A 20,549-nucleotide genomic window follows, 5' to 3' on the forward strand; every position below is an offset into this window, starting at 1 on the left:
AATAAAAAGGAAGTTTTAAAGATTTAAATTCTAGACAGTAAAAAGCTGTATTTGTAAAATCAAATTTTCAAAAGGAGCCCAAAGAGGAATTTCTGGATAATAACAAGAACATTACCCAAATCCTATTAACTAAAAAGGTAGTTTAAATTATAGTCAACCTATTGGCACATAATCTATACTACAAGTAATCAGAGCCATGTCTGCTGATAAATTTAAAATGTAATCACCATGCCTTTTGCTTTCAGTAATGTTGCACAATTAGTCTGTTCAATGTTTCTTCCAAATGAACTGAAAATAAAAGTTTACCCATTAAACTGTTCTTGGCTTTATTTGACTCCTTTCAGACTTTTTCCTGGGTCCTGTTTAGCACTTTATATCCCATGATTCTTTAACTTCCCATCATCCCCAATTTAGTTAAACCTTATCATTTGCATTTTGTTTTGCTTTGTTTTGTTTTAACAGCTCTCTTGATCTTGTTCTGCTGAGCACTGCTGGAGAAATTCAGATAAGCTTGCCAATTGAGTTCCGTGTAATTAAGCCCTCCATGCTGTTCTGCTATTCTTTTATTCATCATTAAGTAATTTCCTAAAGCATTTTCTTCAGCAGTTGTTCTATTCCCTTTTCAATTTCCTCCAGCCTCCAACCACACTATTGTCTTCTTCAGTCTAAGTAAAGACTTGTCTTCTTACTTGATTAATAAGACAGGCCTCAGAGATTTACTTTCCCAAACCTTCTCCTTTTTTCTAAAAATTCTCCTTGAACTTTTAGCAGATAGTCCAAGAAAGAAAAAAAAATGGCATACTAAAATTAGGATAATTCAAGGGGAAGAGTTATTAAAGGGTCTCTTTATAAATGTAGGATCTGTGTTGTAACTTAGTACTTGTAACCTCTAGGCCCAAATGACAAGTGAAGATGTTGCTGGAAAGGTTGTCTTATTCCTCGAGAAAGAATTCAAGGGGAAGATGAACAACTGGAGAACTTGGAGTCCGGTGACTAGATTCTCATTTTACGCCAGAAAGCTTCTTGTCTTATTCCTCAAGAAAGATAAAAGAAGATGTTATGAGATATTTACATATAATGTGCTGTGGCAATTGAGGCAAGTGAGACACTACTACTAGATGGGAAAAATCACAGAATGTTTTCATGTGATTGGAACCAATAAAAGTGAGGAGCATTTATAAGTATTGAGATAGAGATGTCAGGGAAGAGATGTCAAAGAGAGGTGTGGGCTAAGGAAGTGAGGTGTAAAAACAAAGTAGATATAAAAATATATAATAGGCAAGAAAGTTGTGAAGTCAGGCAGTCTGCAGAGGCAGTTTTGGGTGTGGTTGAGAGCTCATACTAATGAAACCTAACTTTCTGTGTTTACTATGTGGTAACATTATACTAAGTGATTAATATTTGTTAATATGAAATGGATGCCTGAAGCAAATGCTATTATCTCCATTTTCCAGATGAGGCAACTGATTCTTAGGGTAAGGTTAAATAATTTCACCAGAATCACAAAATGAAAAAGTAGCTTTCTGTGAAAATTCAGTGACATACAACATATGTTAAAAGACAAGCGGAATGCCAACACCTAGCAAATGCATATAAAATCATGTACTGCATAATGAGGTTTTGGTTAAGAAGGGACTACATATATGACAGTAGTCCCATAAGCTTACAATGGAGGTGAAAAATTACTATCGCCTAATGACATCCTAGCCATTATAATGTCCTAGCACAACGCATTACTGACATGTTTGTGGTGATGCTGGTGTAAACAAACCCAATGTACTGCCAGTTGTATAAAAGTATAGTACATACAATTATATACAGTACATAATACTTGATAATGATGATAAATGACTATGTTACTGGTTTATGTATTTACTACACTGTACTTTTTGTTATTATTTTAGAGTGTGTTCTTTCTACTTATAAAAATAAAAATTTGCAGACTCATATATCTATGCCTCTTTGTTCACGTCATTTCTCTTGGGCTTGATCTAAGCTCATGTTGTTTTGTACAGCAACATGCTGTTTGGCCTTGTAGCCTAGGAGCAATGAGCTTTACAATCCATGTAGCCTGGACGAGTAGTAGGCTATCCCATCTAGGTTTGTGTAAGCTCACTCTGTAATGTTTGTACAATGACGAAATCACCTAATTACACATTTCTCAGAACATATCCCTGTCATTAAGCAGCACATGACTGTATATGTCGGTGAACATTAGCCTTGATGGCTAATGTTCTTGACTGGATGGCAGTGTTGGATGAATTAAATAAAGAGCAGTGCTTAGAGGAGAAAAAAGGGGCATTAATGGGAATAGTGATGGAAGGAATAGGGAAAATAGAGTGTGTTTGGGAAATACTGCAATCAGGTTTATGTAACTTGGCAACTGATATGAAGATGGAGAGCTAGAAAACGGGTAAAAGATAGGAGAGTTCCCCAATAAACTACATTTGCGTCCTTCTGTTCCCTTTCTCTAGAAACAGATTCGTAATCTCCTTAATCATCCACATTGGGTCTTTCCTCTCATCATTCTTTCTTGTTCCTACCTGGTAAACTAGGATAATTATAAAGTATTTTTTCATTACATTATCTGAAATATCATAATTAGTCTCAATTTGAGCTCTCATTATTAGAGCTCACTTACACTATAACAATAATCTAATTTTTTCTTTATCACCTATTTCTCCTCTAAAAATTTGTCATCTCAACATTTTTCAGAAACTTAAAAATTTATAGTTATTTTCTTTCCCATTGAAATATTTCAATGGCTCTTAGGTAGCTAAAGAATAGGTTACTTATATACCATGCAATAAAATGTTACATTGCAGTTAAAAAAGATGAGATAGATCCCTTTGCGTTTTCATGAAAAGATATCTATGTAAAAAAGCAAGTTGTAGAATTATATGTGTAATGGGAACCGATTTTTAAATTGAAACAATTTATATGCAGTATATATTTCACATCCATTTGTATATGTATAGAAGTTGGAAGAATATATACTGATTTATTTCTTTTTAGAGTGATATTGGAAAAGTGGTTTTCAATTTTCTAAAATACTTTTGTTTTTTTTAAAAACTTTTTTTAGCAAGCATTCTATTACTTCTGTAATTAAAGTTTAAAAGGAGAATAAAACATAAACAGCTTGGTGTGGAATTTAAGGCCTGCTCTCTTACTGTATCTTAGATGTCTTATTCCCTAACTAGTAAATACAAGGGCCATTCTTCCTTTCCTCACTCACAGCAGCTATGGTTGGTTGCTTGTGGCAGTTCTTCCTATTAAGACTGAATATAGCAATATAATCTTTTATAACTTTAGACATCCATTACAGATTGGTTATAGGAGATGGAAGTTTTGCTAACTCAGACAAAATCTGATCGAATTGAACTCTTTAGCACTTTCCGAGCTCATTCTCTTCTTTCTTAACTCCAGGAGTTTGCTTATGTGATTTCTTCCAACCCCATAGCCACTGCCCTCATTATCTCTCTGCCGAACTCAACACTGAAATCTGCTCTTTCATGAAGCCTTTTCATTCTCCATGTTGAACATAAGCTCTTCTTCTTTTCTTCTTTGTAAGCATTAAAGAAGTAATTTTCTGCTTTGTTTTAGCTATATATCTCAAAAAGCAATCATAGTCATTAATGATTCTTTCTCTCATGGTGCCTTAATTACAAGGGGTGATCAGTCAACACTTGTCAAATTAAAATATTAATTAAAATGGCTTTGTGTGTAAAAATGCCAAGAAACAAGCTAACATCTAGAGTCTTAAATCAGGCCTGTCCGTCGACAGTATTTAAAACAAAGCTTTTGTAATCTAGGTTTCATAATCAATGTCTAGATTTATTAAATTGCTGCTATATTGAGCCCGTTCATAGTTCCCTTACCAACATTTATATCTGGAGAAGTGGGATAATACCCATAAAGTTTCTTTAGGAAATGGTTTTAAAACTTTTTATAGTTACCTTTGGCTGAAGAAAGGACACATTCATTATTAAAAAGTGGTAGATTTTAGCAAATCTACAGACTTTTAAGAAATATCACAGTTCCACATAAATTACTTTTAAAAAGTTTGTAAATCAGAAGGAACTGATATGGTCTAGGAAAAAGATAAAGGTGCAGATATTTTTCTTTCTGAAAGTACACATGGGATTGTAATTGCATTTTGAAACTGTTGAGACGGTGAAAGTGTGAACACTATAATTCTAAGTATTACCCCAAAATTATGTACATTAAAATAATATGGACAAAAAGCTTTTATGAGACATTTTAGAGTCTCACATGTCACCTCCTTCAGAAAGCATTTTTCAGTTCCCTCTGGGCAGACAAAATTGTTCTTTGAGATGTCTGTGGTACTTTGTTCAATCATGTATATAAAAGATTATTTTCTTGTATTTTAGAATTTCAGTTACTTTATTTTTGGACCAATTTCCCAACTTGAGTTTTTGTTTCCTTTGCATCCCAGGTACCTACCTACCATAGTGTTTAGCACCTTAAAGGTGTTTAATAAATATTTGTGAAGTCAAAGAACTCACTAGAATTGACCCTACTAAGTTCTTCTCTTCCAGGTTCATGTATCTCTCTGTGAAATCTTCCCTGCTTCTTTTTCTTCTCTATCTCTATTTCATGAAGAATTGATTTTTTTTTTCCTCTTTTGTGTTACCTCTATACTTGGACACACTTCTACTATTGAATGTAACCCACTAAATTCTAGTTACTTACATATCTATCATTCCTACTATAATCTCTGTAGGAACACAAACTTATTTACATATCCCCAGATTCTACCATAACAGTTGGTGATTAATATGTGTTTGAATGAATGAATACATGAATGAATAAAATAATTAAATTGTCTTTGATTTTATATGTTTATCACCTAAAACAATCTCTCTTAAATATATTCTTAAATCTTTCTATGTCTCTGTTTCACTTATCTGTTTATCTGTTATCTGTCTCTCTCCATCCTTTTATCTATCCTCTTTCTTGTTCCTGAAAAGTATGGAGAGACTCTCTAAAGCATGAGGCTTAGGTTCTGGTAAGAATCTAGGAAGCTGCTGCAACCACAAAGGCCTCATGAGGATGCTAAGCACAGAGGAGAAGTCACTCAATAGATTAGACCAGAAAACAATATTTCCACATCACTGAGTTCTCCCATCCATATAATTGAAAATGATTTACTAGCATATTGAAGCTGGTAGTTATTATGCAAATTTATGAAAAGATAACCAATGTAATTACAAGTGCAGGAACAATGTAAGTTAAAGATATATTTGGTGCTTATGATAACATTGAGAAACATAGAGGTCTTGAGCCCCTTGCTCAGAGGTAAATAGCCAGCCAGAGTAATAGAGTCAAAGATTGCTCTTGAGGATCTCTTCTTGTTTTTTTCTTTAATAATGAGATCACCTTATTTCAAATACATAATGTCTCTCTGCATAATTCAAGACAACTAGAAGAATCCTGCGTGGTTTTGGAGTATGTTTCATCATTCAGCTTCGTGGATAGTTCGGAGCCTGCAAAGGTACAAGTATAAATATAATAAAATATGACTTGTTTATATATATCCCCACTTGGTTCTTGCATATCCTTGGGCCTTTGTATTCTACTTGTAAACTTGATCCTTGCTTTTATTGTATAAGAAAGATTTAATTGTTGACTTAAAATAACAGCTGGTCTATCTGTTCACTTCTGAGCCTTAGAGCATCTTTTCCGTGGGAGAGAACACAAAGGCCTATCTAGTTATGACAGTAATACTTCCTTGTCTTATAATCCATGGGTCAGTTTTTCCTAGAATTCAAAGATCTGTTCGAAATAATTATTGTCAAAGGAAAAGACTTCCTGTCATCGACATATACAGACTTTTTTTTTCATGGATACTTCGCACAAAATATCGTTCTTTTAAAAACCTTGGGATTGGGTAGCTCTTTGATATTTGGAATCCAAAAGATATATTGGCCAAGCACAATCCAGAATCCAAATGGGTTCCTAGAAATATCAGTAGAAGAAGCTAGATGGAAGAATGTTCCAATCTGACAGGGAGAAATGTCCCCATGAGCAAAGAATGAGTGCTCTTGTAATGGTACTTACTCTGAGATTGAGCTGAAGAAGAAAGCAGTGGGACATGCTTTGCATAGAGATCAAAATAAGAACACACTGATGTAATTGAGTAGAATAGGTAATTTTATATGAAGAAAAATATCTATTAATCACCAGATTTTACCTGGTCTATTAGGTAACTTCTAAGGTGTGTTTCAACAATAATTCTCTAATTTTATTACACATATTGACTTTATAAAGCAGAAGACTTGAAAAAAGCCAATGCATAGGATCCTTTTAAAAATAAATTTTATGATCTATTAACTATTATATTAACTATCTATAAGGAGGATATTTATAAAATTTGTGTAAGGGATGAAGAATAGCAAACATACAAAGTATATACTCTTCAGTTTAAGAAATAGAATAGTATTATTTATTTTGAAGTCTCCTATATCAATTTTCCAATTTATCGTATTCACACTCCCTTCAGAGATAATGACCATTTGAGTTTATGATCGTCATTATTTATAATTTTAACACATCTTTGAATAACAGTATTATTTAGTTTTGTTGCGTAACAACAACAACAAAACTTCAAATGTAGTGGCTTAAAATAATAAATGGTTACCATTTCTGGTGATTCTCTGGGTTGTGTATACATTTTTTCAGAAAAGCTCCATCTTTCTCTGCTGGGTCATCTCACCTGCAGTGACATGGTGTCTTAGCTGGGGCTGTACTGTCTAGGATAGCCTCACTTACCTGTCTAATGGCAGATTCTGTGTCAGCTAGGATCCTTGATCACATCTCTTATCAATCACCAGGCTAACCCAGACTTGTTGACATGGTGGTGGCACATTCCAATAGCAGTTAAAGAACAAATACAACACAAGAGATTTTTTCAAGCATCTGATTGTGTCATGTTTGCTAATGTCCTGCTGACCAAAGTAAGTCACATAATCAAGTCAAAAATCTAAGGAGTGGAGAAATAGACTCTGTCTTTTGAAGAGAATGACTGCAAAGGCATATTGTAGAAGGGGGTGCAACTAGAGATGGGAGAAATTTGTGGCCTACCTTATAATCAACCATTTTCAAAAATAACTTTCAATTTTGTATGTTCTTAAATTGTATATGAATAGAATAATAACTGGATAATCCCGTGTGACTTTTTTCTACCCAGTGTATTTTTGTCCAAATTTTCATGTTGTTTCATGTATTTTTAAATCATTCATTTTACTGCTATTTTGTTTTTTAATGCCATCTTCCAAATTGTCTTTTAAAAAACTCTTTCTCTATATTGTATTAAGTCCATAATTGATCACTAATATTTTACAATTTGCCTCTTTTCTTTTGGTATAATAATACTAACTTTGAATAGTGATAGCTTTGTTTCCTTATTTCTAATTATTTTTCTTTTGATTAACTTTTGATGCCTTATTATGCTGATTTGTACAATGTTCAACAGAAAAGGCAATAGGGAGCAACATTTTCTTGAAGCGACCATAAGGAGAATAAACTCAATTGTTTTGAGGGGTAGATGTTGGAGTGGAACATGGAATGCCATTAAATGGGTTAAATAATTTTCCTTATATTTCTCATTTTCTAAGCATTTTTTCTCTTAACAATGAAGAAATGTTAAATTTTATTAGCTATAGAGATCATACATTTTTAATCCTTAACTTAATGTGGTGAGTTATTTTAATTTATTTTCTAATAAATTAAAAAGTTTTGCAGTCTTGGGCTACTCCCAAGTCATTCTATATTATTTTTTATATACATTGCTGAATTTAATTCTATAATATTGTATTTAGGACTTTTTTTAAACAGATTTACTTTTATTGTAACAAAGCAACTTGTACACTAAGGACTTCCAAATCTATGTTTATAATTTATGTCCTATAATTTATTTTCTAATAATATTCTTGTCATATTTTAGTTTCAAGATTTTTCTAGCTTTATAAATTAAGTTGAAGATTGTTTCTTCTCTCTCATTTGTTTAAAATTGTAATTATTTGCTTCTTGAATATTTTAAAGAAGCTGCCAGTATTTACATAGATGTGTGTGTGTGTGTGTGTGTGTGTGTGTGTGTGTGTGTGTGAAGATTTACTTAATGGAGAGAAGAAATCAGGTTTCTAATTTTTCTTACTTTAGTTCTAGTATGTAATGTTTTTTGTAGGACTTGCCTGTTACATATAATTTTTCAAATATCATTCCTTTTTTCTTTATATTATTTATTTGAGCCTCTTTTATTTAATTTTGTTACTCTCATTATTGTTAATTTTACTAGCCTTAATTTTTTTGGCTTTATTGTTCCTCTATTTTATTTTTGTTTTCTATTTTATTAATTGTGGTTATTATATATTATATTACTTCAAATTCTCGTTAGGTATATTTTCTATTTATCTCACTTTTTAAATTGGAAGCTTAGCTAATTAATTTTGATTTTTTTTCTTCTCTTCATCATTATACATCATTTTATAGATGTATAATTTCTCCTAGGAACTGCTTTAGCTATAGGCTACAATTTTGATATGTAGTATTTTCATTATCATTCAATTCTATGTATTTTCTAATTTTCATTGATTCCTTCCTTGACCCATGAGTTATTTAGAAGTTTCTTAATTTCTAAAAACATGAGACTTTTTCGATCAGCTTTTAAATATTGATTTCTAACATAATTTCATCGAAGATAGAATAATTTCAATTCCAGTCTTTTGACATTCACTGAAATAAGTTTTATGGGCCAGTATGTCAACAATATTTAGAATTTTTTTTTTAGAAATAAGTTTTTTAGAAATAAGTTTGCAAAAGGTTGTATATTCTGCGGTTGTTTGCAGTTATATTCTTTATAATTGCTTTATTTCAGGTTTTTTTAATGCTGTTAAATATTCAATATTTTTACTTTTTTGTTGTTACTGTTAGGTCTATTACTCAGAGAGATATATTGAAATTTCCTACTATAGAGGTGAATTGTCCATTTCTCTTTGTAGTTCTGTCAAAATGTGTATATAACTATGTTGTTAAGAAGATATAAGATTAGACTGTATATAGCTTTCTGGTAAAAATCATTTATCAGTGCACAGAGTGGACTATAGAGGACACTATGCTGTGCCACCCAACTCTTTCTTTTCAGATTAAGGGACGTATTTCCTCTGCTGCTGAGATACTGCTGGCTGACAGCCTCTATTGCAGCAGTTTCTAGGAACTGTCCTTGACTGAAGAGAAGAACCTTAACATCACGCCCCCTTGCTTGAGTCTGTGAAATGCATCCAGTGAGGCTGTCTGTAACAATGACTAGTTGATAAATGTTTATAGACACCTGACTTTTGTCCCCATGTTCAGAACTCATCATGGGAATGTTGTTGTGACTGCAATATAGCCCAATTTCTTCGATGCCCAGTTTTATCTCTCTCTCTCCTTCCTTCACGGATTTTAATCCTGTGACAGCTCCTTAATAAACTACTGCATAATATTGTCTCAGAATCTACTTCCTAGGGCATTTAACCTGAAACAGATCGAAATTTTTCTCTTCCTTTCAAGTTTGATAGAACACACTTATAAAGCTGTTTGGGACTAGAGAGGTCAGTGGTTAACATTTCGGTTTCTTAGTGGTTGTACATTTTAATAGAGGTTTAAAATAATAGCCATAAAAGTCTTATACATTTTTGATATGTTGAAAAACTTAAAATATTTATACTTGTTATTATTTTTAGTAAAACCCTATTTTATTGTAATATAAAATAGAATATCAAATTTATTTCTTGTAGATAATAAGTCTAAATCTTAAATTGATTTTGCAGCTTACATATATGCTAAATTTTATTTATATTTTAAATTTTATTTAAATTAATAATTTTAAATTTTATTTAAATTATTATTTAATAATTTGTTGATAATTTTTGAGTTTTCTATGTAGGTAACTAGTACAACTGTCATCTCCTCTCTTTTCATCTTGAGCATTTTAATTTAACCCTGTGTTTTATAGCATTGACTAAGACCGCATTACCATTTTAAATAGTAACATTATGATCTTTTCTCCATGCTAACAGAAATGCTTTTGAAATTTCTCTATCAATAGTAATAGTAGTAGTAGTAATGGTAATAATAATAATAATAATTTAAAAAGTATGTATAGAACACTACTTTTATCAGGTTGGTAAATTTTCTTCTAATCCTCTTTTCCTAAGAGTTTTTAAATTATTACAGATATGAACTTAATTATTTTTTTCTATATGCATTAAGATCTTTTCTATTTCCTGCAAGTTTGATTGAACGCACCTGTAAAGCTGTGTTTGATAATTGATGTTTTCTCCTGTACTTTATTACAGTTGTAATCTTAGCTCTCTTTTTATTTCTGAGATAAAACATATTTGATCATAATATATTTTTAAAAAATATGTTGTTGGATTCAGTTGGCTAAAATTTTATTTAAATTTTTGCATTTCTGTTATGAATAAAATGGTCCTATAACTATTTTTTTTCTTTTTGTGTGCTATCCATTTTCTAGTATCGATGATACTATACTTGTAAAATAAATGAAATAATTTTCACTCATAATTTTCTGGAAGAAACTTAATTTCAGGCATAGATTATCTCTTTAAGGTTGGGAATAGTTGTTTCATAAAGATATCTGTGACAATATTTTGAGGAGACTATATTAATCATCAGCTCAATCTTTAGTGGTTATTGATATATTTGAATTTTCTAATTTTTCTTGCAAAAATTTGTCATTTTGTTTTTTTGCTACTATTACCCATTCCATTGAAATCTAAAAACTTATTAATTATTGTTGTTTATTATGTTATTTTATTATTGTAATTATATATGTGTCAACTAAAAGTCTTGATTTTTAGTGACATATTCCCTTTATTAATAAGTTAATTTCTCATATTTTGTCAATTACATTAATATTTCAAAGAATTAGATTGTAGTTATAAAAATTTTTTCTATTGTCCTTTTATTCTCCTTTTATTTCATTATTTTCTGCTCTTATCTTTAGAATTTTCTTAGTTTTTCAATTTTGTTTTTCATAATCTCATTTTTATCATCTCTCTTTGAAAAGTTTGATAGTTCTTTACTATTTCGTATGTATAAAATATGTATGGCCATATTTTTTCTTTCCGGTTTTGATTATTTAAAATTTTTTTCTCTATGCATTTTGTACAAGTCACACTTTATTTTTTTCTCCATTCTTTACTTATCTTTTACTCAGTGAATTTTTTTTAAATCCTAAAATAGCATGTGTAATAACAGAAATACACTCTCCTTGCTCCTTCAACTTGTTTTAGTAAATAGTTAAAGTCAGTAAATTTCTCTTTTCTTTAGAATACTCTAGCCTATTTACATTTGAAAATTAAAGTATATTGGTATAGATTCTATATTTTTACTTGTTATGTCATCTACTGATATTTCATTCTCTACTGTCATAATTTAATGAAACTCTACCTAGCCTTCATGGTTAGAAGTTCTACTTAACACTCATTTTTATTATGCATACAAAAGAAATGTCTACTTAATTGAGAAATAGTAATATGCTAGTTAGAATTAAGTTCAACTACGAATAACTGAAAACTCAAAATAATCCTGCATTAAACAAGACAAAGTTGATTTTTTTTTCTCTCATAAAAAGTCTAAATACTTGGCCAAGAGTTTATATGACTCTATGGTGATCATGGACCCTGACTTCTTCTGCCAAATTCTGCTCTGCTGTCATCAATATAAGCTTCCATCTCATGGTCAAAGTTATCTGGTCTCATTTCACTCATCAAGTCTTAATTAGAGCCAGTATGAAGGAGAATGGAGAGATGAAGGAAAGGCCTATATCCATCAATGATACCTTACAGAAGCTGCATGCTCTTCTTCTCCTTACCATGCACAGGCAAAAACTTTGTTATCTGCCATCCTAGATGCCAGGACATGTAGTCTTTATTTTAAATATTTTCAGCTAACGATGGACAAAAGAGAGAATGAACATTGGGAACAAATAGCATTCTTTGACATAGTAAATACCCTTCATGACAATGTTTCTGTATTAGTTTCCTATTGGTGCTGTAAGAAATTATCACGAATTTAGTGGCTGAAAACAACACAAATTTAGTCTTATACTTCTGGAGGCCAGAAGTCCAAAATGAGTTTCACTGGCTAAAATCAGGTGTTGGTAGGGCCATGTTTTGTCCAGAGGCTTAAGAAAGGAATCAGTCTCTTTGCCTTTTCCGGCTTCTAGAGGCTATCCACATTCCTTGGCTCATAGCACCCTTCCTAACAGCAGCCACAAAACCCTGAACTCTGCTCCTGTCATCACATTGCTTTTTCTCTGTCTCTGACTTTCCTGCTTTACTCTTAGAAGAAAGAACCCTGTACTTACATTGGGTCCACAGAGATAATCCAGGATAATCTCCCCACCTCAGTACTCTTAATTTTAATCACATCTGAAAAATAATTTTTGCCATTTAAAGCAGCAACATATTCACAGGTTCTGGGGATTAGGACATGAACATCTTTGGGAGTCATCATTCATCCTGTCAGAATATAACAATTCAGAGAAATGTCAAATGACATTAATGCTATAACTGTTTTATAATTTAATGTTTTCACTTATATTTTTAAATTTCATTTTCAAAAATTGTGAGTTAAGCAGGACACACATATGATTCTCATTTAATAATTTATTTGAGGTGTAGAGAGATTAAATGAGTGTTTCAAAGTTACATAGTTATTAGTGAAAGTAGCACTGAAATCTAGATCGCGCTGACTAAGCGCTCCTCCTCCCATGTTTACGGCAACGGGGATTTGGAAATAAATATTTTCCTAATTCTTTTGAGGACAGTCAAAGACAGCCAAGATTTTTTGCTGAGTATAACATTCTACTTTTTTAGAATTCATAGCTGAAACACTGAAAGGGCTTCCTTTTTTTAAAATTATTCTTTCCTGATGGGAGTCAGATAGAAGCTGATAAGAAAAGCCACTTTCCTTGCTTCCACGTTCTCTATGGGAGAAATGCCTTGGTTTTTCCAAGAAAAAAAAGAGAGTCAAAAGAAGAGGGAAGACCTCCATACTAGGTCAGGAAATTCCTGAAATGCCAGACTCTTCCTAATAACAGTAGACCATTGCTTATATCAGCCCATACTGCTGAAATGCAATAAGTGCTGATTACACCACAAGTGCTAAATGCCAAGTGATGCTCATAAATCTCAGTGGGAATGTGGCCTACAGGACTAAGGTCTAGGAATTTTTTTTTTTTTTAACTTGATACTGAGGAAGAAAAAAAAAAAGATTTTTGAATTAGGATCTTTTTCCACCCCCCAAGAAGATGCCACCTTAATTCTGTACTTGCAGGATTCCTGATGACCGCCAGCAGCCATTTCCTTGTCACTACCATCCATATTCTATTTATTTCTTTAGTAATTCTTCTGTTCATACTCATAGTTTCATTTTTTTTGGAAAAGTATAACAATGTCCTCTGAGTTACTCTGCTCCTTTAATAATTTGTCTCATAACCTACTTTATTTGTATTAGGCTTGTGGTCTTCTAATGAGTTAAAAATTTATGATTCATCTAAGAAATAAAACAGACGCTCATAGAAATTAGCTTTCCAATCATATAACCCAGAGCAAAGGAAGACTCTCCTAAGAAAAATTGGCTACTACTTTGAAAGGACTTCTACATGAGAGTTTCAAATACATTTTTTCAGTATCATTTTTTTCCTATATTCTTACTGAGTAACAGAATTAGACTATTTTCAACATACATAATTACCACGTTATCTGTGGCAATTTGTAGTAAAAATCAGTAAATTTTTCTCGCTACCAAAATTAGATCTTTGAATGGCTTTTTATACTGTATATCTTACAAAATAAGTTCTCCTAATTTTTTTTCTATATTCTTTGAACTTTTCACTCAAGACTCTTTTGGGCCATGGGATTCAGTGTTTCTATTACGAATCTTTAAAGGCAGCTTAATAATCTTCCTCTGTCTCCAATACAGAAAGTGGGCAGCTGAACAGTTTGTGACTAAGACTGTGAACCATTATCCTACTTAATTAACCATGGCATGGAAAAATAAGAGTTGGGGACTAGTTTCATCCTTGCAACAGACATTCATGAGTTATTGCCTTTCCTTTAATTTTAGAAAATTTAAAGCAAAAGAATCTAAATATCCTTTTGGTTAAATTAATAACCCAGAAGATCTGATGAGGTACTTGGTTTAGGTAACAAGGAAGACCTTAGAAAAACTGTCTTGTTGATCAGATTTTCTTATGCTTATATGTAAAACCAGATGATAAACTGACCTTCTTAATTCAAACATTAAACTTTAACTCTTGCTTTCAAGAAATACTCTTGCTTCTCTGTGATAGGAATTATAGTTTACCTTTCTGGATATCTGTAGAGAAATATTTACAATGGGGACTATTATTATTGATTTGGAACCAGTAATAATATAGAAACAGCTCTGTCAAACCAACAAGACTCAGTTAAGTTGACTGATCTGGAAGAAGAGCAGTGTTAAAAGATCACAGTCATAAAAATGGCTGCTGTTTCCATACCCAGGCGGAGGCTCGACTCCATCTCATCAGGAATTTGCAGTCTATGAGGGAAAAGTCCTCTATTTCTTCACTCTTTTCTTACTTCACAGAAGTAACCTCTGCTATAGTTGCTTGCCTATCTTTCTATAAATTTCTCTGTAGTCATAAACATAATGTTTATGTATTAACCTCAAAGATATTACAATATATGTAGTATTCCATAAATTATATTTTATTAGTGATATATGTATTTAAATATCTTTCCATGTAAATACATACAAATTTATTATTTTCTTCTCAAAGTCTGCATTGTAGTCCATTGTCTCTCATTAATTAGTAATCACGTTAACAACAGCGTTAGCAATTATTTTAATTTGTAGACTTTTTTTTACAAGAGATTTAATGTGGGTTTGAGAAGAAAAAAACACTAAAGAAAAACACAAGAGCACTTGCAATAAACACTAAAACAGAGGTGTACTTTGTACTTAAGTAGTTTCATTCAAACAAGGGAATTTTTAAAAAAATCTTAGAAAGGAGGAATAATTAGAGACGTATTTTGATGAATGACTAAGATATTGCCATAAAGAAGTGGGGAAAAAAAATCTTTCCAGCCATGAGCAAAAGAAAAAAAAAAGGCAGGGAGGAAGGTAAATGAGGAAAGGCAGGCTTGATGTAACTGGATGATAAAGGGTGTGTGCAGACAGGGTAGGAATTGAGACTGATTAGTGAACATAGTTGTAGAAGGTAATGTTAGAAATATAGATTTTAGAGGATAAGAGTAGAAATATGGGCTTGGTTCAGATAATGCAAGACTCTAATTTTGGGTTTAGGAACTTATGTTATAGACTGGTGATTTTCAATGGGGAATGACTATCCCCAGGGGATATTTGGCAATATCCGAAAACATTTTGCATTGCAACTATATGGGTGGCTGCTACTGGTATCTAGCAGTTAGAAGCCAGGGATATAGATAAACATTCTGCTAGGCATAGGAAAGACCCCCTTCCCACAACAAAGACTTACTATACTCCAAAATGTAAATGGTACCAAAGTTAAGAAACCCAAGTGAGACCCAAACTTATTAAATTTTGCACTTCATCAGTGAACAAAAAATGTTGTGTATGAAACTATATATATATATACATATATCATTACATAAAGATAAATTAATTAAATATTTTAGATAATTTGATGTATTATTTCATTATCTTCATTAGTCATATATGACCTATTTTTTCTCTACTCAAAATATTAATATTTTATTACATCATTAAATATTAACTATATTATTTAGAATGAGAACACTATGAGTGAATTTGCTTTTTTGCTTATAATCTCTGTTGAGCTTTATGTTATACAGCAACCCAAAAGTAGGGTTCTCTGTTAAACTTGTATTTATTTGTATTTAATCACCGTCGAAGCTGAAAATAACATCACACAAAGTAATGTAGATACAAATAGAAAAAAAATTACCATTTTCTATGCTTATTAAATCATTATATTCATTTTTAGCTTCTATTTATCACTTTTGTGGAGATTTTTTTGTTGAATTGTGTAGTAAATTTTCATCTTTCTTATTGCTAACCATTTATTCTTCCCAGTTTATCAGAAGGTGTTGTATTCTTGCTCTATTAACAAGTAGTTCTAAGCCTTTTAAATTTTTGAATTTGGAAGCCATTTTAACACATTATAAAATTCTTTTATCACTTTTTGAAGTTTGCAAATAGGAAAGGTTTTTCCCCAATGATAAAATCATATATGGACAAATACATTTCCAAATATTCATTTCTAAAATGCCTTCTACATAGCACAAATTCTTTTGAATAACAGTTACTTTCTCACTCATTAATTCGTTATCTTTATCTTTTGGGGGTAGATTAAGTATTTTATTCCTTCAGCATCTGCTGAGCAACACACTTCTGAAAAATACCCATAATTATCGAAAGAAGTAGTATATTTGGAAACTAGTCCTTATAAAAAAAAAAAGTGCCTATGCCTTCCTTAAATTTTATATCTTTTCAAATGCTCTGCCATGAAATAGCCAGCAAACGTTTGCATCGTATAGATTTGCATAGTTCTTTTAATCTGATTAAAAAGCATTTTAAAGAGTGTTGGTCGTTTAAAAAAGAATGAGTACCTGCTACATAAACCCATATATTCTGCAATGTGCTGAAGTAAATGAAGGTTTGAGGGTATCATGTGAACTCTATCACATGATCTCTTTGGATAATATTGGGAAATTGTGAATAATGGAATTTAATATTAGTAATGTTTAATATTTCTAAATGTTTTTAGACAAAAATAGACATTATGATAGTTTCTTTCTAACTCTAATAAATTGTCTGTGTACCCTCTTCTAGGGTAGGCCCCCTCAAATAGAAGACTGAAAGGTTTCTGAGTGTGGCAGTGATATGATTAGACTAGTGCTTTAAGGAAATAACACAGGTGACGGTCTGTTACTCAACATATTTATCAAGGCTGTATTTTCAGGAAGACAGAATAGGGCAGGAAACTGGTTAGGAGACTCATAAGATAGCATAGTCTAGAGAGACTGAGAAATAAAACCAAGATAAGGTTTTAATTTGACAGGCTTCGTGGAAATTGAATCAATAATTACATGCCAAAAGACATAAAATGAGTAAGGAGGGCTAGAACGAGAGAGACAGGATGGAACGAGAGAGAGAATAGAGTATCTTGGAGGAAAATAATACTATTTATGGAAATGGGAAATATAGATTAAGGACTAGGGCTTTGCTATATTGGCGACAGGGAAAGATGTTAACTTTTGGCAGCTTTATCACTAGTGGTCATTTTTCAATATTACTGTAGTGCTCTTTGTCTAAGTAAGTAAACAGTGTAGAAACTGAATGCTCACCAATACATTCAAATTTTTCTCTATTAGTCATTATTGTGCAACATTACAGCTGATGACATCAATTAATTTTGTAGGAAAGTTGCAATAGTCTTTCAAGGGAAAAATATTTTATCTTAATACTATATCCTTCATTATAATTAAAAAGATAAATATTAACTCAATTTTCACCATCATCATTGTGTCTCTTAGTATATGATGAGTATTGTAAACCTGCACTACACAGAAAGATTATACACCAACATTCCTTTAGAGCTTAGCTTCAGTGATACTTTCTGGGAAACTGTCCTTGAGACTTGCCTTCCTCCAAACCATGTAATATCTTTTAAAAAAATACTGCCTTGACCCAATTTTGAGGCCTTGGCTGGAGGCCAGTCATTTCCTTTTTTTGAGCAACTGATTAAATTTACATCTCCAACCATCTCTCTTACTTATTAGCCTCACATACTCTGAGCCAGTAAGCACCTCGCCCTAATTTCCCCAGGACCTGGTATCGGACAACCAAGGACAATCCAACGCCCCAGAGCCCTCTGAAGTTATTCAAATTAGCCTATCCCAAACCAGCTGGCTTGCCTCATGTCTCCCTTTCCTTTCCTCCCTCCTTCTGCCTTGTGACCAACCCAGATCCTTCTCCTGAGTGGCTGTGTGTGGAGTGCCATATTCTGTAAAACTCTTTTGTGTGTCTCTGGATTTGTATTTCATGTCTCCATACTGTACCTCACCCAAGGTTATATGGTTAAAATACATACTTCATCTGATTTGGACAGTTTTTAGTGACTATAGCACCTTATGACACCTCTATCAAAACACTTGTCACATTGGCTTGCAATTATCTGTTCAACTGCATTATGTTTCACTAGCCAGTCAGCTCCAGGAAACAGAATTATCTCTCTAACTCCCATTCCTAGCACCATTTCTGACATATAGTAAGTGCTCAAAAAATAACAGGAATCTTTGAAATGCAACCTTGGTGAAGTGAATGGACAATGCTTTAAACGTAAGATAGCACAGAGCCATTCTCTGGTCCTTAAATAATCCCCTTATCGAAGATATTGAACATTATTTTAGGCAAAAGCCATAGAAATATCAACCTATTATATTACTTTTTATGTCAATATGGACATCCATTTGAGAACTATAGTATTATACTACCTCCTTTACTAGGGTGAACATTTGGTTGGAAATATACCATTTATAAAATGATACAAATTATTCCACCTATTTTATCTAGTCATTCTTTTTCACTATAATGGGTGGTGTAGATTGTGTAGAACTCTGCGTGAATCCCCTTTCAATGGTGAGGCATTCATTCTCTCAGCAAAGTGTTGGTTACTGACAGCTCACAGCTGACACCCTCTCTGGGAACTGCCCTCAGCCAAAAAGAACTGCTGCCTATGAGATAGTGTTCATGCCTGGAAGTAGTCTACTTCCAATAAACGTTCAGTGCAGAAATGGGAAGGGTGACTACAAAGATCCACTGCCCTTGACTCCATGTAAAACACCTCTGAAGTGTCATCATTGATCCAGACTTCTCAGGGAGATTGCCTGAGGTCTCTGAGGCAACTATATGGCAGATCAACTTCTCCATCTGCCTCATCCTACTCCCTTTACTTCCTTACAGGTGTCATTCCTGAGTCCTCCCCAGTGAACTCCTTCATGCACATGGCTGTCTCAGAGTCTTAATATCTATTTCCCAGGGAAGCAAGCCTAAAATATTATTCATGAAATAAAGAAATGCACGATTAATTTTAAATGCGAAATGAACACTTAAAAACTGCTTGGTGCAATGTATTGATTGACTTCACACTTTTGTGGAAGACTAGATTTTGTAATCTGTATCGATAAATAAGACATTCTTAGGCATTATAAAAAGATTGATGTTTTATTCCCCTTTCCCGTGTTCTCTCAATTTTCTTGTTATTTAATAAAAAGTTATTTAGAATAATCATTGATACCTTCCCAAGAGAAAAACTGTTTTAGTTACTTTTCACAGTAAAATAGACTTTTAAAAAGTTGCCAAACCTTCTTTTGAAAAGAAACCCAGAAATAATATTTAATCTGCAATAGTCAAAATAATTGACAATATACTTGACTCATTTAAAATAAATAAATAAATAAATAATCACCAACCCACTATGTTTATAAAAAGGGTTTGAAATCTAAGGATATGAATTAAAAAAAAAATTCCCGGAAATACTTTAGCTTTCAACAAGACCTATATATTACAATGTAGTTATTTTAATAGTATTTTCTAATGCTGTGCCAGGTTCATAGTGAGTATTTTAATCATCCTTAACCATGCATAATTTCCCATGGCAAATCACATACACTTATGGATTCTTTTTCATCTGTTCCAAATAAACTCCTCCTTACTTCTAAGTTTTACAAAGTTAGTGAACGTGATCAACTACAACGAGTCTGAAAAAAACCCCATGAATTTAGAGATTGGTTCTGGGTAAACCGAGACTCCATCAGCATCAAAGAGGCTTTTTTCTCATCTATTTCTCTTCTTATTTGAGATGGCTACAAAATTATTGAGAAATTGCCGAGAAAAGATGGTGTTGGGAGAAGGAAGAAAATCTTGTTTTTTCTTTCTAGTAAATATAGTTAATTCGGGAAAGAACCTTCTAGAGTATGACATAAGCAAGTGGAAAGGAAACAAGAGAAGTCAAGTGGCATTAATTTGTTTTGAATACTGAAGTAGTTCAATTCAGTATTCTTTGCTAAACCTGCTTTTGTTTGCTTGTAGTAAAGCAGCAAAACTAGTGTTTTACCATTCTAGCAGAAAATAGACTAGTAAGGATATTAGATCACCAGTTTGAAGTGAGATTCCTTTATTTGATTAGAAAATATAAAAAGTAGACAAAGGAACTCAGAGGTGAAGCAATGAGCAGTTTCAGGTGCTGTCACTCATCTGGCTGAAATGCATTGCAGATCATTTTTATTTCTTCCTTCTAGTTTAGCACTTATCAAATAGGTGACATTTTGAAGTTGGCTGGTTTTAAATCTAGAAAATAGACAGATTTTTGACTTTTCACCCAAAAGGCAGGGCAAATTGTTAATTACTATAATCATCATAGTTGTTTAGTGATTCTCCTTAAAATTCCCACTTCCTTGTGATGAAGA

The sequence above is a fragment of the Pteropus medius genome, unplaced genomic scaffold (assembly GCF_902729225.1).
Source record: "Pteropus medius unplaced genomic scaffold, Ma_sr-lr_union100, whole genome shotgun sequence".
Lineage (NCBI taxonomy): Eukaryota > Metazoa > Chordata > Mammalia > Chiroptera > Pteropodidae > Pteropus > Pteropus medius.